Genomic DNA, 17,027 nt, shown 5'->3' with positions numbered 1-17,027 from the left:
GTGAGGTGGAGTCCTCAAGAGATGAGCCCCTGGGTTCTTGGAGACATGGCCATGGTGCAGGCCCAGGGCTAGCTGAGGGTCCACACTCCCCTCCGCCTGCATATGTGGTACCAGGTGCTGGGGGCGAGCAGGGCCCAAGTCCTGGAGTCTCAGCCTGTTGCTATCATCCCGGGAACAGGGCAGGAGCATAAAGTACACTAGAGAATGGGATGAGTAAACACTCAACTTTGTTCACTCCAGAGCAACTGCAGCATGGCGGCTGACAGAGGGCCAGTAGGGGGCAACGTGGAGTGGAAGCTCGAGAAGGGTGGAGCCTCAGCACAGACTCCACACCCACTCACAGACTTGGTGCTTTGTTTTTGCTCCACTGCCAGGCGCCACTCTCCCCACAAGCCAGCAGACTGAGAAGGTGGGGAAGTTGATCAACTTTGGGTGGTGGCCCTCCAGACTCGGTACAGCACACGGCCTGAGCAGAAGCAAGGCTTGGGCCTCCCAGGGTGGCCCCTCCTCCTATCCATGGTGCATTCTCCTGTCCAGGGCGGTGCGCAGGGCGGTGGGGGTCAGGGGGTCAGGTGTGCAGTGCATCTGGCTGTGAGCAGCGGGGTTCAGGCTAGCAGTGTATAACGTCACGGGGTCGGGCCCCAGACTCCAGAGGAAGCACAGCCATGGATGACCTTGCAGTAGCACACATAGAGAGCTGGTGGTCTTGGTGCAGAAGCTGCAGAGCTCCACCTTGAAACTCATGAACTCTGTGCTTTGGGGCACAATCAGGTGGAAGGCGTCACCCCACACCTTGGTGCCCTTGGCCAGTGACATGGGGACTGTGACTCACATCTTCTCCTCCTGCCCTGAAACTGCTGCATCTTCCTGCCGAGCTGGTCTGAGGCTCAATGAGCCCTGGCTAGGCTCCCACTGCACTGCTGTCCTGGAGAGCAGTTCTGTGACCAGGGCCACTGTCGGTGCCTCTAGACGCTGTTTTGAGATCAGGTTTGTCACTGTGTTGCCCAGGGCTACAAATACAGTACTATGATTTGGATGGTTTTGGTTGAAAGTAGAAATTGTGGTGTAAGTCACATTGGTTTTCAGAAAATTCTTAGGTTGAATGTGAAGAGATTATGAGGAACAAAATGAGAATGTTTTGAGGAAAATTGGGTATTATCTGAAATAATTGTTAGTAGTTGGAATAACTTTCTAATACTTGCTTTTTTAGGGAATCATTCTAGAAAATCTTCAGATCATATTCTGCAGGATGGATTCTTCTGAAGACCTGAGAAGTCAGCGTGGACATTTAAAATGAGAACTGTCATTTCTAAGTGTGCTGACTGCCTTCAATGTGAGAAATTCCTCCAGGAAGACAAGGACTACCGAGCTCTGAGAGGACAGAAAAGGGTGAGCATTATTTCAGTCTAGAAGAAGTTTTGAAGCTCACCTTATTATGCACAAGAACTTAGTTGTCAAGTGTTGATTTAAGATTCTGCAAGTTCACTGTCATGGTGTACTTGTAAATAGATGCATCTTTTAAAAATCACATTTGCTCAATACTTTTGTTTGTGGCACTAGGGAGTCAGTGTACTTAAGAACTTACCTAGTCAAGTTAGTGATATTGGAGTTTTGATTTTTAACACAACTTTATTTATTCTTTTAATTATTGGGAATTGAATCTAGGGCTTCATGCATGCTAGGCAAGTGCTCTACCACTTGAACCACGCCACCAGCTTAGTTTTGGTTTTTTGAGACAAGATCTCAGCCCAGGCTGGCCTCCTACCTCAGCTGCCCAATTGCTGACATTATAGGTATGCACCACTAAACCCAGGTTTTAATTAATAAATCTTACAATTTGTTGCTCACTCACGTGAAATCTGCCTCACTGTAATGCACTACTTCTATCATTGCCTATAGTCAATAAATGTTCAGCCACTGAAGCTTTTACCAGAAAGAAGATATTTGGTCTTAAAGAGTAAGTTTTATTGCCAAATGTCTATGGTGCTCTGACAGATAAGAGGAAGCTAATTTAACCTTGCAACTGGATATCTAGATATTAGGAACTTTGGTTGGACAAGAATTACAATCTTTGAGCAGAAATCATTTTTGGAAGTGGTTTCTGATTTTTCCACTGAAATAACTCTTAGGAGAGGGAGAGACAGCTCAGAGAGTCTTAGGCAGCTCACTGCTGGGGTATTTTGAATTATTTATAGAGATGGAGTGATGGAATTTAGAGACCTTAATTACTTGAAAGGAAGAGATGGGAGCAGAAAGTACAGAGAGTATAGGCTGCTAGAGTGGCTCAAGCAGTTAAAGTGCCTGGCTACCATGTGTGAGGCCCTGAGTTCAAATTTCATTAACACTTCAAAGAGAAACAGACTGAGTAAGGCTAGCCAAATGTAAATTTTCAGGGTCTTAAAAAAAACTCCTGTACCTAGAAAGTAGATTTCAGACAAAGATATTACAAGAGATGAAATATTTTTCTTCTCTATGAGTAATATATACTTATTTTAGCAAAATTGGAAAAGAATGAAAACTGTAATAAAGAATATATATACACATTCACATACTTTCCCCCCTCTGTTCTGAGGATTAAACCCAGGACATTTGCACATACTGGGCAAGTGTTCTACAACTGAGCTACATCGCTGACCCAAGAAGTAATATTTTGAAGCCATAAATCAAAATAGTTGTGGGAGTGATTAGTGATATAATTTGGCAAGAGGAATGGTACTGGGAGAGAAGCATTTGAACAGTAAAAGAATTCACTCTGATGCAAGTATACAAGTGGAATTTAGATGTGAATCAACAACGTGAGTATACAGTACTTTCTATCACTGGTTTTCAAATTTTCTTTCCTTTTTTCACAAAAAAGAGCCTGCATTTTATAAATACTTAGATGATATCACAAAAAATGGAAAAGATGATGGGCTTCACAGCATAAAAATGCCTAAGAGCACTGACATTGAAGATAATATTTACCTGGGTTATGCTTTGTTACAAAACAGAAAAAAAAGATTGGCAGATAAAAGTGATTGTTCCTGAGACCAAGTGATACAGCATTGTTCAAAATCGTATTTATAACTGTATTTTTTTGACAGCATTTTGATATACTGAGCAAATTGACAGCCAAAAAGCTTGATCTGGATTTGAGGTCATCACATGTTTACTTAATCAACAAATTCATACTGTGTCTGCCTGAGTCACTGGGTCAGGTGCTTTTCAAAAGTCAATAATTTGAAGTCATTTCTTTCAATTGACATAATTGTGCTGTTACAGTTCCTCTGGATTATTAATGAATCCATTAGAAGCCAGTCAATCAAATAGTGGTATTTGAAGAATGTATCCTTTGAGGCTGTTATGTTTTCATTTCTCCAAACATTGTTAGAATTCTTTGGAATTTCCTTTACTGCACATGATTATTATTTTGAATATCCTCAGTTTTGTTTCCTAATGAGTTGGTTTAAAAAATGAGTTTGAAATTCAAAATTAAGTGTGCCTGCAAGTATGAAGAATGTAAGAATAGTTTTTCATTTAATTTTTACTCTTTTTTTCCAGTGCTGGGGATTGAACCCAGTTCCTTGACTATGCTAGGCAGGCAATGCATTCTCAGATTCTGTTCTTACCTTTTTTAAAATTTTTGATAATAGTGGTGTTTGAAGTCAGGGTCTCTTACTTGCTTGGTAGGTGCTCTACCCCTTGAGCCACACTCCTAGCCCTTTTTTCTTTTAGTTATTTTTCAGATATGGTCTTTTGAGTTTTTACCCAGGATGGGCCCTCAGACCTTGATCCTCCTCCCTAGGCCATGACACACAGATGGGATTATTTTTGGGGTGGTGGGACTTGGGACACAGATAAGAATACAGGCACACAATAACATGCTGAGCTTACTGGTTGAGATGGGTTCTTGCTAACTTTTGGGATTTTATTTTGTAGTATTGGTGTTTGATCTCAGGGCCTTGTAACTGCTAGGCAGGCAGTCTACTATTAGAGCCATATCACCAGCCCAGGCCTCACTAACTTTTTGCCTTCCCTGGATTAGAACTGTGAACCTCCTGATTTCTTTCTACCAAATAGCTGGTATTGCTACAAGCATGAACCAGTCTGCCCAGCCTTTGTTCGTAGCTATTTTTTCTTATTTCTCAGTACTATAGTAATGAGGATTGTTCATAACCATTTTATGAGCTCTAAAATTATGTTGTAAATAAGGGATGGCTCTAGTCCTAGCAGTTGTATGGTGCAAAAATGTCCCATAGACTTTAATTTTGCTACCATATTATGGTAAAGAGTAATGACTCTAGCAGGGGAGTGAGGTAAATATAACCACTCTAGTACTCCCTAAGTGTGTCAAAGAAGTCCTGTGAGTAGACTTGTAGTAGGTAAAATAAGAAGCTGTATTGGTTGAGAATAATCAACATGAGTTCTCTGTGAATTATGAATAGGTTGTTCAACCTTAGCCAGGGCCGTATGACCTTCTGGTGTGAGATATCTGGTTGAAGATGTTTGAGTGTCTCCTTGTAAAATTTTAAAGAGAGGAGACAGTTCACAGGTGGTTAAGTTTTAAGGCAGGATGTAGCCAATTTATATCATCCAATAATTTTTTTAAATAATTTAATGTTTTGTATTATCTTTACAGATTTCTATTTTTTGAGGGTGCATAGTCCATCCCTCAATAAGCTGTCACAACTGTGAAAAGGGAGATTGTTTTTGTACCTTATCTGGAGCTACAATAAGGCCAATCTTGCCAAATTAAATACAGCAAAAAAGTTTAGAAGAAATGGGCTTATCTGGCATACATTGTTAGTTCTGGCTGGACTATAGATGATATCCTGACAATATAAAAATGCTGCATAATGTCAACAGGCAACAGTTAAAGGTTTAGAAAAAATCCAAAAATATTTAGAAGGCTGAACTCAATTGAAAATAGGTATTGGGTAATTGCAAATGCTCTGAAGAAGGACTCAGACTGAGAATGAAAAGACAGAATAGCCATATTTAAAATTCTGAAAGTTAGTTTGGGAATTGTCAGAACATGTAGTTATTTCCATTGCAGACTGTATTTTTAGGAGAATATTTATGACTGATAGTATTAAAACATCACTAATGCTCCTTGTTACAATTAGGAACATGTGGACACAAGCTTGTAAAAGTCTAGCATCATTAACTTTAGATCTCTTCAAGTTAGGAAGCCAATGCCTGTGATCCCAACTAGCCTTATTTTTTTATGTCTAGTTACATTTTATACATATAAAGTGACACTTATTTGACTAAAACTAGTATAGGCCAGGTTTTAAGTAATAGGATTGCTCAAATGGCAAGGTTTTTCTGAGTGATACTGATTATAAACAGCACACCTGCCAAACATTTCATTAAGCATTTTATATGTCAAAGGTTTAGATGCAATGCTTTTGGATAAACAACTTCAGCTGGTCGTTTAAATGTAACGCTTTTGGGTAAAATAGAGCTTTCACTCATTTTACATAAACTGACACTTTAAACTTTGTAAATGTTTGTATCATATTTAGATAAAGTATAGACACAGAACACCGTTATAATATGGTCATTTAAGAGACCTTTATATGAGCAAATACATAAATGATCTCTGATGTAGTAGTACTAAAGCTTGACAAAATCAATAGAAAACAGAAATAATTACTTTGATAAAATCTATCCAAATAACAGTTTTCTGCAGATGTTACTCAGAGCAGAATAATATTAAGATAGCCTTGTCATTTTATGGACATAGAGAATTAGATTTTAGTTTGACATGACCCTAAAAAATCTTTTAGGCAACTCTTAGATTATAGCCAACTTTAACTTTATCACACACCAAAGTATTTTATTTTACACTTTAAAAACTTACTCAGACCTTCATACAACATACTAAACCATCTGATGGTTTGTCCTTATCACTTCTCTCCATATTTGAAACAACCTTTAGGACAAACCCTTCTTTACAAAAGCCCTTCTCATCTAAAAACATTCCTTTTTTCCTTTAACTTTTCCCCAAAATACACACTCAATACCTATCTATATCCTTTTTGCTTGTTAACTTTGTGACTTGCATTTTTAAATAACTTTTGTAAGAATTTTAAATTTAAATAAAAATTTTTTTTCAATTATCCTTATTTTTAAAGACACTTTTTGTTAATAGATCTAATTAGAAAAGAATTGAATGTAAATTACCCCTATGACAAAATGAAACAGATTAAGGTTAATGTCCATAAAATAATGCAGAACTTATCTTGTATTGTCAATTAATCATATAAGGTTGTCATGTACCTGGGATTGGACTCCATTTTCCATTAAGTCAGTTTTAAAAAATGGCCTCATTTTCTCAATTTTCATATTCATTTGCATTGTGAAGGACAGAACACAGACTGCCTAAGAATTTCATGACCTTTGCACTTGCGAAGTTCTGCTATTGGCATCTCATTTTGGATGATTGTCCCTTCAAATTGCTATTTAATATCCTCTAGTTAATGTAACAGTCAATGGAATACAGACACTGTGTCCTAAAAAAAACATGAACATGGACACAGGACTGTATACATTGAACTGAAGAAAAAATGATTCCAGGTCCGTACGTTCTTCCCCCCTAAATCCAAAAAATCAGAGCACCTACTCATGTGCATGTCCAATTTAAGAATTAGGGATTGAGGTGGTCTTGTTCCCTGAAGAAGGCACAAGAAGAAAAACTGAACAAGTAATTTTAAAGGATATGGACCCAGAAGAAAGAAGCAGTGGACCTGGGAAACTTGAAAAGGGAAAAAGCCAAAAAAAGTCATGAGGTTCTGGGAAACTGCATGCACTAAGAATCTTAAATGATGCTCTTCTTATAATGAGGATAATAACTGGCTGGGCTTACCTGTGGCCATTAAAGGATCAGGACAGCAGCACTGGGGAGAAGCAGAGTTCACAATACAAACATAAGATAAAGATGGAGGATTTGACAGGGTAGCATTTCATAGACATTCAAGGTAAGGACATACCTAGGTTACATCAGCTATGGGACAGAACATACCTTAAAAAGAAAACACAGTAGGAAAATGAGGTCAAACCTACATAGAGAATCGTAAGGAGTAAGTGCATCCAAGAGCTACAGGTGTGACTACCTCTGTATGCTGATCCAGGGAATCTGCATTCTATTCTGCACTTGCTGAACAATAGTAGTCTTTTGATAATCTTTCATTTCAGGACATTTCTGGCATCAATGAGGCCATCGTGAATCCCATGTGTAGATCGTGAGCCTTCAGGATCATCATTCAGTATCTGGGCAGGTGTTTTCATTTCAAAGCAAGTATCCAAATTTAGCTCTGAAAATAAAACCATAGCCATTGCTATCTCACCATTATTGGGATATGAGGACACCATCAGCCAAAAAAAAAAGAAGGCTGGGACATGAAAGTCCAACGGGGGCATGAAGCCTATAGACAAATCTGAAATTTTCATTATGAAGATGTTTCTTACATATTCTGTAAAAATAAAATTGACAGTAGGGAAAGGTACTTCCATTTTAGTAAAATGTTCAAGGAAAACAGGATTAGTAAAACCCAGTATCTTCTAAGAGTATAAGACAAGACAAGGAAATGACACCACATAAGGCTGTGCTTTCAAAAAGGAAGAGTTTTTAAAAATCAAGCAAAAGCAAGTATGGGAAAAACCATATCAAAGAAAAGAACTGGGGGAGATTAATCCTAAGAAATTGACAAGGATTGCTCAAATATTTGATGTGTTTCCAAATGCACAATACATATAAAACACTTGCCACATATAATGTTGGTTTTCTACATACAAGTTTCATTATTCACATCTGAAGAGTATATAGGGTATGTACACTTAACTGTCTGACAGCACAAATTTTTACATTGGAAACTGGAAGGATTATATATAATATCACAATTACTATTCTAGAGAGTTGAAACTAGAAAAAAATTAGAAATATGAGAAAAAATGGAAAAGAAGATGCTGTGAAAATATGACCTGTTAAACACCAGGAAAAATCATAACATGGAGCAAAAAGCTGATGATTCACACTCTACCTGCTCCCCATACATCTCCTGAGATGGCTTATTGTTCTGCCATCTGTGAAAAGGTAGCAAGAGACAGGGTGACTGAATCCAAGTGCAGAGTATTGACTTGGATTGTGGAAAGCCAATGGAAAGCAAAAAGAGGCCAGAGAGATGAGAAAACAGTTCAATGCTACAAGTAACTTACATGAATCAGGGCCTGCAAGTCCCCAGATTCTCAGAATTTCTCACAGGAACTCTGTAAGTGGGAGAATGTGGCCCATTATCCCATTTGACCTTCACCTACTGACATTATCACCAAGCAGCACCAGAGGCTCCAGGTGTTCAAACTGAGAGGGACCCAGAGGAAATATGAGCACAAGCCAGATAAAGTGGACATGGAAGGCTAAAACTTCAGTCCTAATGACATCCGGAGCAAGCCAGGGGAGGTGGGCAAAGCCTATAATCCCAGCCACTTTTGAGGCACAGACTAGCAGTGTGAGCTAGAGGCAAATGGAGTGAGAGTGAGAACCCAATCTTAACCAATTAAGCTGGACTTTGTTGACTGTGCCTTTCATCCCAGCCAAGGTTGTCTGTTAGAGTTGCTGAAGTGCTAGAGGTCCTAAAATGTGTGACGCTCTGAGTACAAATGTCAGCAATGCCAAAAAAAGAAAACAAGGCTATTGTTAAAGAAATCTTCATGCACAGTGTGGGAAGCATTGAAAGGGGCCACTGGTGCAAGATTCAAGTCCAGTCCCACCTTTTAAAAAAGATGAGACAGTGATGCCTTGGGCCTGAGCTTTAAAGGAAGCCACATGACCTCTTGATAAACTTGGAACAAACTCTTTCCATAAACATTGACAAACAGCAAACAAGTCCCCAATGGAGGCCACAGAAGGCACTCTGAATGTTGTGTCACCTTGGGTAGACAGGAATAAGTATTTACAAGAAAGCTTCCATGTGTTTTTCCAAAGCAGATCAGAAAAACCCAAAAAAGGGAGTGAAAAGAGAGCAGTGAGTTCGAAAAGAGATCAACACTTTTCTCTAATTTCTTAAAGGAAATTGTACAACAGGTCACCCATAAAGCATTTCTAGGAACAGTCACAGTTTCTAGACCCATAAATATCTAAATTGAAAGGGATTGTTTTCCTATACTCTCCCCTCACTGTATTTTTCTGTCTCCAAATGCTTCTTCAAAAAAGATCCCACTTTAGTACTTTAATAGCTCTTTAGAATGGCATAGAAGTGTAACTACACAACAATTTCCTAAGTTTCCTAAGTTTGTTCTGTGATCACAATCAATTTTATTGGTTTTTGATATAACTGGACACACTTCCATTAAATTAGTTAAATAAAAGGATATCATATTTTCAGAACTCCAGATTGAATAGGGTTGTATTTCAGACTCAAAATTGGAAAAGATAATAAGGAGAGAACACGAACTGCCTAAATTGTTCGTGATCTATGCAGCTTTGAAGTACTTCCCTTGGCATCTCCTTTGGACTGTCTTCCCTTTACAGTAACATTTAGTATCCTCTAGGTAATGTCAGAGTCCATGAGGTACAGATACTGAATCCTAATAGAACCATGAATACTGGCAAAAGCTGGAGATATGGGGCTGAAGACAACACTGATTCCAGGTGCTTACTTTCTCCAAACAATAACGTAGTGTGGAAATTACTTTTTTGTAATTAGGGTTTCTTCACATTAATTTTAACAGTTTTCATGTGCATGTATAATATAAGAATTGGGGATTGATGTGGTCTGGTTCCCAAAAGTAGGCATAAGTACAGAATCTGCAGTAGTGACTTATGAAGGGAGTGCTTCTAGAGGAAAGAGGCAGTAGAGCCTGGGTAACCAGGAAGACAGGCAAACACCAAGAAAAAGATGGGGTTCTGGAGAATTATATGTTCTTAGCAGGCTAAAAGATGCTCTTCATACAATAAGGGTAATAACCAACTGGGCTTACCTGTGGCACAAAAGTATCATGATAGAAGCACTGGGAAGGAGTACAGTTTACAATACAAGCAGGACAAGAAGATTGAGGTCCAGAAAAGGTAACAACCCATGGATATTTGAGGTACAACAAGACAGAGATTCTAACAGCTGTTCGACAGGACAAACCTTGAAGAGAAAACACAGTATGAGAATGAGTTCAACCCTATATAAGGTCATAGGGAGTAAGTACATCCAAGAGCCACAGGTGTGATTACCCCTCTGGCCTGGTTCATGGAATCTGCATACTATTCTGCAATTGCTGAATAATAGTTCTCTCTTGACAATCTTCCACTTGAGGACATTTGTGGCCTCAATGAGGCCATCTTGAAACCCAAATGTATGGTTAACGGAACCTTTGGGGGAATCACCCACCAGGTTGCCATGGTTTTCCACTTCAAATCAAGCATCCAAATTTAGCTCTGAAAATAAAACCACAGCCATTGTTATCTACACCCTTATTTTGAAATAAGGGCATAATCAAGTAAAGAAAGTCCAAGAAGGGAGGTGAAGTCTATGGTCACCATTATATTTTCATGATTGCTAATGTTTCTTACATATCCACTAATGATAACATGGCCAAGAGGCAAAGGTACTGCGAATTCATTAAAATATTCAAGAAAAACAGGACTAGTAAAACCCAGTATCTCCAGGAAAATAAGGCAACATAAGGAAATGACACTGGGTATGGGCTGTGCTTTTGGAAAGAAGACCTTTTAAAACCAAGGCAAACCAAAGTTCAAGGAAAACCCTATGAGATAAATTAACTGGGGGTGATTAATCCTGGGAAACATAAAACTTGCATAAACAATTGATATATTTCCCATATGCACATTGTACATAATGCAGCTGTAACCAGCACAAAATACGTATGACTTAGTTACATGCTTAATTATTCACATTAGGTGAGCATATAATGTATATGCATTTATTTATCTGATTGCACATCTTATATTGGAAAATGGAGGAATAATATACAATATTACTACTATGCCAGTTAGTTGAAATTGGAAATAATTTGGAAATATGAGAAGAAAGTGGAGAGAAAGCAGCTATGAAAAGCAGATGGCATCAGGAAATCATATCATGGAGAAATAAACAGAGGATTCACATTCTCCCTGTGCCCCAATTATCTCCCAAGTTGGCATATTGCTCTGGCATCTGTGGAAGGTGAGTGGGAGACAGAGTGACTGAGTTCAATGCCTGAGTACTGACTGGGTTTGGAAAGCAAATGGAAAGTAAAAGAGAGGCCAGATGTACAAAAGACAGTTGTATGCTACAAATTATTCACATGGGTTAGGCAATGCATGTCCCTGGAGGCTCAGGAGCACTTTACATGGGAACACTCCAAGTGGATGACTGATACCCCTTATCCCACATGACTTTTCCTGACATTACCACCAGGAAGCATCAAGAACACAAGAAGTTGACAATGAGAGTGACACAGAGTAAAGATGAGCATGACCCATATAAAGTGGACATGAAGGGTTGAATCCTCAGTGTTAAGAATATCTGGAGAAAGCCAGGGGTGGTGACTTATGCATATAATCCAAGCTACTTGTAAGGTGGAGACTGGGAGGATGGTTGTCTGAGGTGAGCTGGAGCAAAATGGTAATGAAATCCCATCTCAATTAAAGCTGGGCTTTGTTGAATGTGCCTGTCATCCCAGCTAAGAGTGACTTTTGGAGGTGCTGAAGTGGGAGTGGTCCTAGCTGGTGTGAGACCTTGAATTCAAATCCAAGTAACACCAAAGAAACAACAACAAAAAAGCACTATTTGTTAAAGACATCTGTAAGCACAGTATGGGAAGAATTGAAAAGTCTCACTGACACAACATCCAAGTCCACTCCCACCATTTACTGAAGGGGAGACAGTGGTACCTTGGGCCTGAGTTTTAAAGGAAGCAACATAACCTGTTGATGAACCTGGAGAAGACCATTTCCATAAACCCTGAAGAAGAGCAAAGTAGGCACTAATGGGAGTCAGAGTAAGTACACTGGACATTGCGTCACCTTGGTTAGACAGGGATCAGAATTTATAAGAATGTTTTGGAATATTTTTTCACAAGCAGATTAGGAAAAACAAAAAAACTCTGCTCAAAATGTTGAGTAAAAGGAGAGCAGTGAGTTCAACCAGAGGACAACACTTTTCTCTAATTTCTTCAAGGCAATTCTATACTAGGTGACCCCTAAAGCATTTCTAGCAATAGTTCCAATGGATACACCCAAAAATATCTTAAATAAAAGGGATTCCACTCTGTTTTATTATACTTTCCCCTTTTCTGTATTTTTCTTTCCAAAAAGTGTTCCGTAAAAATGATTCCTTTTTTTGTATTTCATCACACTCTAGAATAGCAAAGAAGTAGAAACATATAACAATTTCCTAAGTTTCTTTTCAATGTATTATTGTTCCTTCAAAGGAGGGAGACAGAAAAGTTTTGTATGAGGATTTTATTCAAGAAAATCACTGTCCAAAAGTAAATCTTTTAGTGGTCCTGATCTCATTAGAGGACTAGCAAGTAAACATGGCAGAATTCAAGCTATGAGTTTTATCTGAAAATGTTAAAGAAAATGCTAATTCCACTATGTGTAATTCGAGGAAGCATTTTTTGTGTTTTTCATTTCAATATAGTTATTGTTCTTATTTAATATTGTATTCAAAACATTTTGTGCATACATGCATAAATTATGGAGGCTACAGACCTCATCCATCCATCTCAGTATTTTGCTGTGGTATTTAAACAGTTTTGTTCAGATGCAGAATACAAATTCCCTCAATGGTTAATGGATGTTATGCTTTTTCTATGAAATATGCCACATATATGTGATATTTCCATCTTGTCAACCTTCAGGCTTTATAAACCCATACTCCTCACTTTATGCCATAAATTAGAATCACCTGGAAGCTTTCAAAAACAATGAGGCCTAAACCATATCCCTGATTAATAAGACCCTCAATTCCTTTTTAATAGCAGCATGAGCTGGTGATAGGGAAAGGACCATAATTTCCCATCAGTCTCATTTCTTCTCCCCATCTCAGTCATGACTGGCTCCTTACCTACTGCCACTATGGATATTACAATTCTTTATGGCAGTCTTAAGCAAATCACTCTTCTTTTCAATTGTACTAGCCTGATGCAAAGCTTGTCCTGTATTCACAATCAATATAATTGGGTCTTGATAAAACAGGTCTGGAGTCACTTTCCATTAAATTAGTTAAATAAAAGGCTGTCATGTTCTCAGACCTCCAGATTCCATAGAGCTATATTTTGGACTCTTAATATTAATGTGGAAAAGGAAATAAGGAGAAAACACAGAGTGCCTCAGTAGCACATGTTCTAGGCTGTTTTCAAGTACTCCCATTGTTGTCTAGTTTTCATCTGATATCCTTTACAGTGCAATTTAATATCCTACATTTTATGTCAGAGTCCATGAGATACACATACTGAGTCTTGGATAACCCATGCATATTGATACAGGGCTGCACACATGGAGCCAACACTGATTCCAGGCCAGTAGGTGTTATGTATCTCACATCCAAAGCCCAGTTTTCCACTCAATTTTTGCAATTGGTCATCTTCTCATTAATTTAAAATTTTTCATTTTCATATCCAATTTAAGAATTAGGGAGTAATTTGGTCAGATTCCCCCAAATCAGGAAGAGTAGTAGAATCTTCATCAGTGATTTATAAATGATGTGCTCCCAGGGGAAAGGGGCAGTTGAGCTGGGGAAGCTGGGAAGAGAAGGTTAAAAAACAAGAATGTGTGGTGTTTCCAGGAAATCACAGGTAATTAGAAACCTAAAAGATGCTCTTCATACAATGAGGATAAAAACTGACTGGGCTTCTCTGTGACTTTTATAGTATCAGGACAGCAGTAGTGGGTATAAGCAGAGTTCAGAGTGCAAAAAGGAGATGAGGAAAGAACGGAATGGCAGGGTGGCTCCCCATGGAAATTAGAGGTAAGAACAGACACAGTACATCAGGTGCTTGGCAGAAGAAATGCTGAAGAGGAAACACAGTGGGAGAATGAGCTCAATCCAACATTGAGAGCCATAACTTCCAAGTACATTCAAGAGCCACAGGTGTCCTGTGCCAGCAGATCTGCCTGCTATTCTCCACTTTCTGAACAGTAATTTTCTTTTGGTAATCTTCTGTTTCAGGACATTTGCTGCCATGTGTGTTGTCAGCTGAGCCTTTGAGAGCATCACAGTTCATCTTGGCAGGATTATTCCTTTCAAGAGATGCAGCTACCTTCAACACTGAAAGTAAAGTACAGCCATTGTTTTTTATTACCTTGTGATATAAGAGGATCATCATGTTAAGACAGTAGTCTAGGATGAGAACAGTGTCCTAGGATAAGATGGCCCCTGAAGACAGAAGTCTGACACACACCCTTGCTGCTTACAGGCTTATGATGACTCTACATAGCTCATTATCCACTCTTCAATGAGATTCCTATTGATCTGTGTCCTCCACAGAGGCCCTGGCTAATAAAGTTCTGGCCTGACACTAGGAATTCACCAAAGCCCTACAGCCACCTGAACTCTCATCTTTGATGACCCAAAATAGATCTCATAGGTGGCCTACAAACTTCAGCACAGACAGGATGGGAGTATTGGATTGGGAGTTCCCTAGGAAATTCAGTTAGGTTTACTTCATGGTGTTGAGAGTACTCACTGTTTTGATTCAGAGCATGGATGACTTTATGTCCATCGAAGGGGAGGGCAGTGAGTCTGTGAAGTTCTTGTGAGTATAATGGATCAGAATGAGTAAAAGGATGGAAATGCTATTCACCTTATGAATCTATGGAGAGTTCTTTCACTTTTCCCTCCTGCAGCTCACTGTTGATACTAGTGAAATCAGGAAGAACAAAAGATGAAGTCAAGATGGATTGCACATGATTACAACCCAGATAGTCCTGATCAGACGCTTATAGGTGGGGTCCAAAGCATGGTGCTCTCCTTTCACAAAGAACAAAGAAAACCATTCTCCTCTGACTTGGGCACAGCTTGATTGCCATAAAGGTGAGAGAGAAGAAAAGAGTCAGAGAAATTGAGTGTGCTCACATTAGTGCACTGGCCAGCTACAAGCTGATGTGGAAGGAGACTCAGCTCCACCTGAAAGTACTGTCACCAGAGGAGTCAGGCAATGACAACTATTATAATGGTAGGTGGACCTTCTTCATAAATGATATTGAATATTTTTCACAGCTGTGCAGTGAATATTGGCTCCATATTCCAGTGATTCCCAGTGAAATTGTGCCATCTACACCCTTTTCTATCAGTAGTAGGATGTGATAGGATTTTTTGGGGGGGCCTATTTACATTTCACCACAAATCTGTCCATGACCACAGGCAAACCATGCAGAAAAGAGATGTTCATCTTATCCTGATTTTAGCCTTACAAAGTGAACAAGTGATTTCTTTATGTGCAAGAAATCCCGAGACTACTTCCTTCACAAGCAGTTAACCTTGCTTAAATGGGTTATGTCATCATTGGTTGAATGAGTAACATCACTTTCTTTATTCTCAATGGGAAAATTTGTAGCTATTTTCAGGTCTTGGTCTGCACTTTTAGAGCACTTTCCCCATGTGTTAACCTTGCTTTCTAGTCCCTAGTGTTTCAACATTACATGGAATTCAGTAACTCTTCTTTATCATCCTCTTCATCATTATGGTTTTCTACAAACAAATTGTGGAATGTCCAGAAACACATTAAATAATTCCACCTGACAAATTTAAACACAGTGACTTACCTGAGCATGCAGATATAAATCATATATGTATGAGTACAGGATGCTTTTGGAGAGTTGTACTCTATGATCTCATAGGTTGACTTTGGTAATGGGGGGTTGGATAAATACAATCGATGTTCCCCATAGATACATAGGAAAAGATCATAACAAAACACAGTCTTTGGGAAAATTAATACACACTAACAAAAATACATTTAGTATCAAAAGAAAAAGAAACAAAGAATGTCTGTGACAACAGGCAGACCATTCCTGCAGAATGTCCTGATTTGTTGAATCATTATTATCACATACTGGTATTTAACTAGGAACACTTAAACTGTATTTTGGTCTCCTGGTCACTTGATACTTGTCTAATTTCCTCCAGATTTCTCTAGCTGTCTTACTTCCTTTGAAAATGCTGATTGCAAGGCTTTAGGAACACTGAGAAGTTTTATTCTCACTGACATACAATCATGGGCCTTTCATCATTTGATATTTACATCTAAGAAGCAAAACATGATTTGTTCCATTGTACAGATGAGGAAGCTGAAATCCAGAAGGATAAATCAGTCACTTGCCTACAGTCATGAAGTTAGTGCTCAAGAAAATATAGGAAACATTCATTCTTACTGTAGACTCTCAGTACTTTAAGAATCAGCTTCCTAGCCTTCTGCCCTGGATGGATGCACCTTGGGCCCCAAAGACTACCTGCCATCCTTCAAGGATGACAGAGAAAATTGGAATACTCTGACCTCCAACTCCAACCAAGTGCATTTCTCCACTCTGTTCCTACCCAGGCTGTGTGCACCCTGCCATGATCTCTCTTGTGATTGGAAACCAGGACATCTGGTAAAAGTTACTACTGGAGATTTGGAGTGTCCTGTGAGGTGGGGACCTTGGTATAATCAGGATTGTGGACTATTTACCTGCATTTATCTTGTAGACAAAAGTTTCACCAGCCTGCCCACATTCAGCTGCTCTTTATGGTCGACCCTGGTGGATGTCAGGGTTTTTCTGGGTCAGGAGATCCTTGAGATGCTGATTGTGGGAGAAGGAGGCCTCCCTTTTTTCCTGTAACACCTTTTCCTATATCCACCTGTTCAGATGGCTGAGTCATCTCTCCCATCTGAACCTGAACCAGGATATCAGTTTTCCTAAGGTGGGAGAGAAGAAATTGCTAGTTTAGAAATGGCATAATAATATGGGTTGAGATTTTGAGAGGGATTTCTGTGAGAATATTCCCAAAATATTCTCCAGGTATTCTCCAGGCTCATTCCTTAGTGATTTGTGTCTTTTTCTTTTATTA

At 39.0% G+C, this 17,027-nt stretch overlaps 1 pseudogene; it reads left to right on the top strand.

Moving 5' to 3' along the window:
• Nucleotides 1-814: 814 nt before the first annotated feature.
• The window catches only part of LOC141418146 (gamma-tubulin complex component 5-like), a 96,807-nt pseudogene continuing 80,594 nt past the window's right edge, over nucleotides 815-17,027 (top strand).

Source organism: Castor canadensis, chromosome 2 (assembly GCF_047511655.1).
Source record: "Castor canadensis chromosome 2, mCasCan1.hap1v2, whole genome shotgun sequence".
NCBI lineage: Eukaryota > Metazoa > Chordata > Mammalia > Rodentia > Castoridae > Castor > Castor canadensis.
This window is presented reverse-complemented; position numbering and strand designations above follow the sequence as displayed.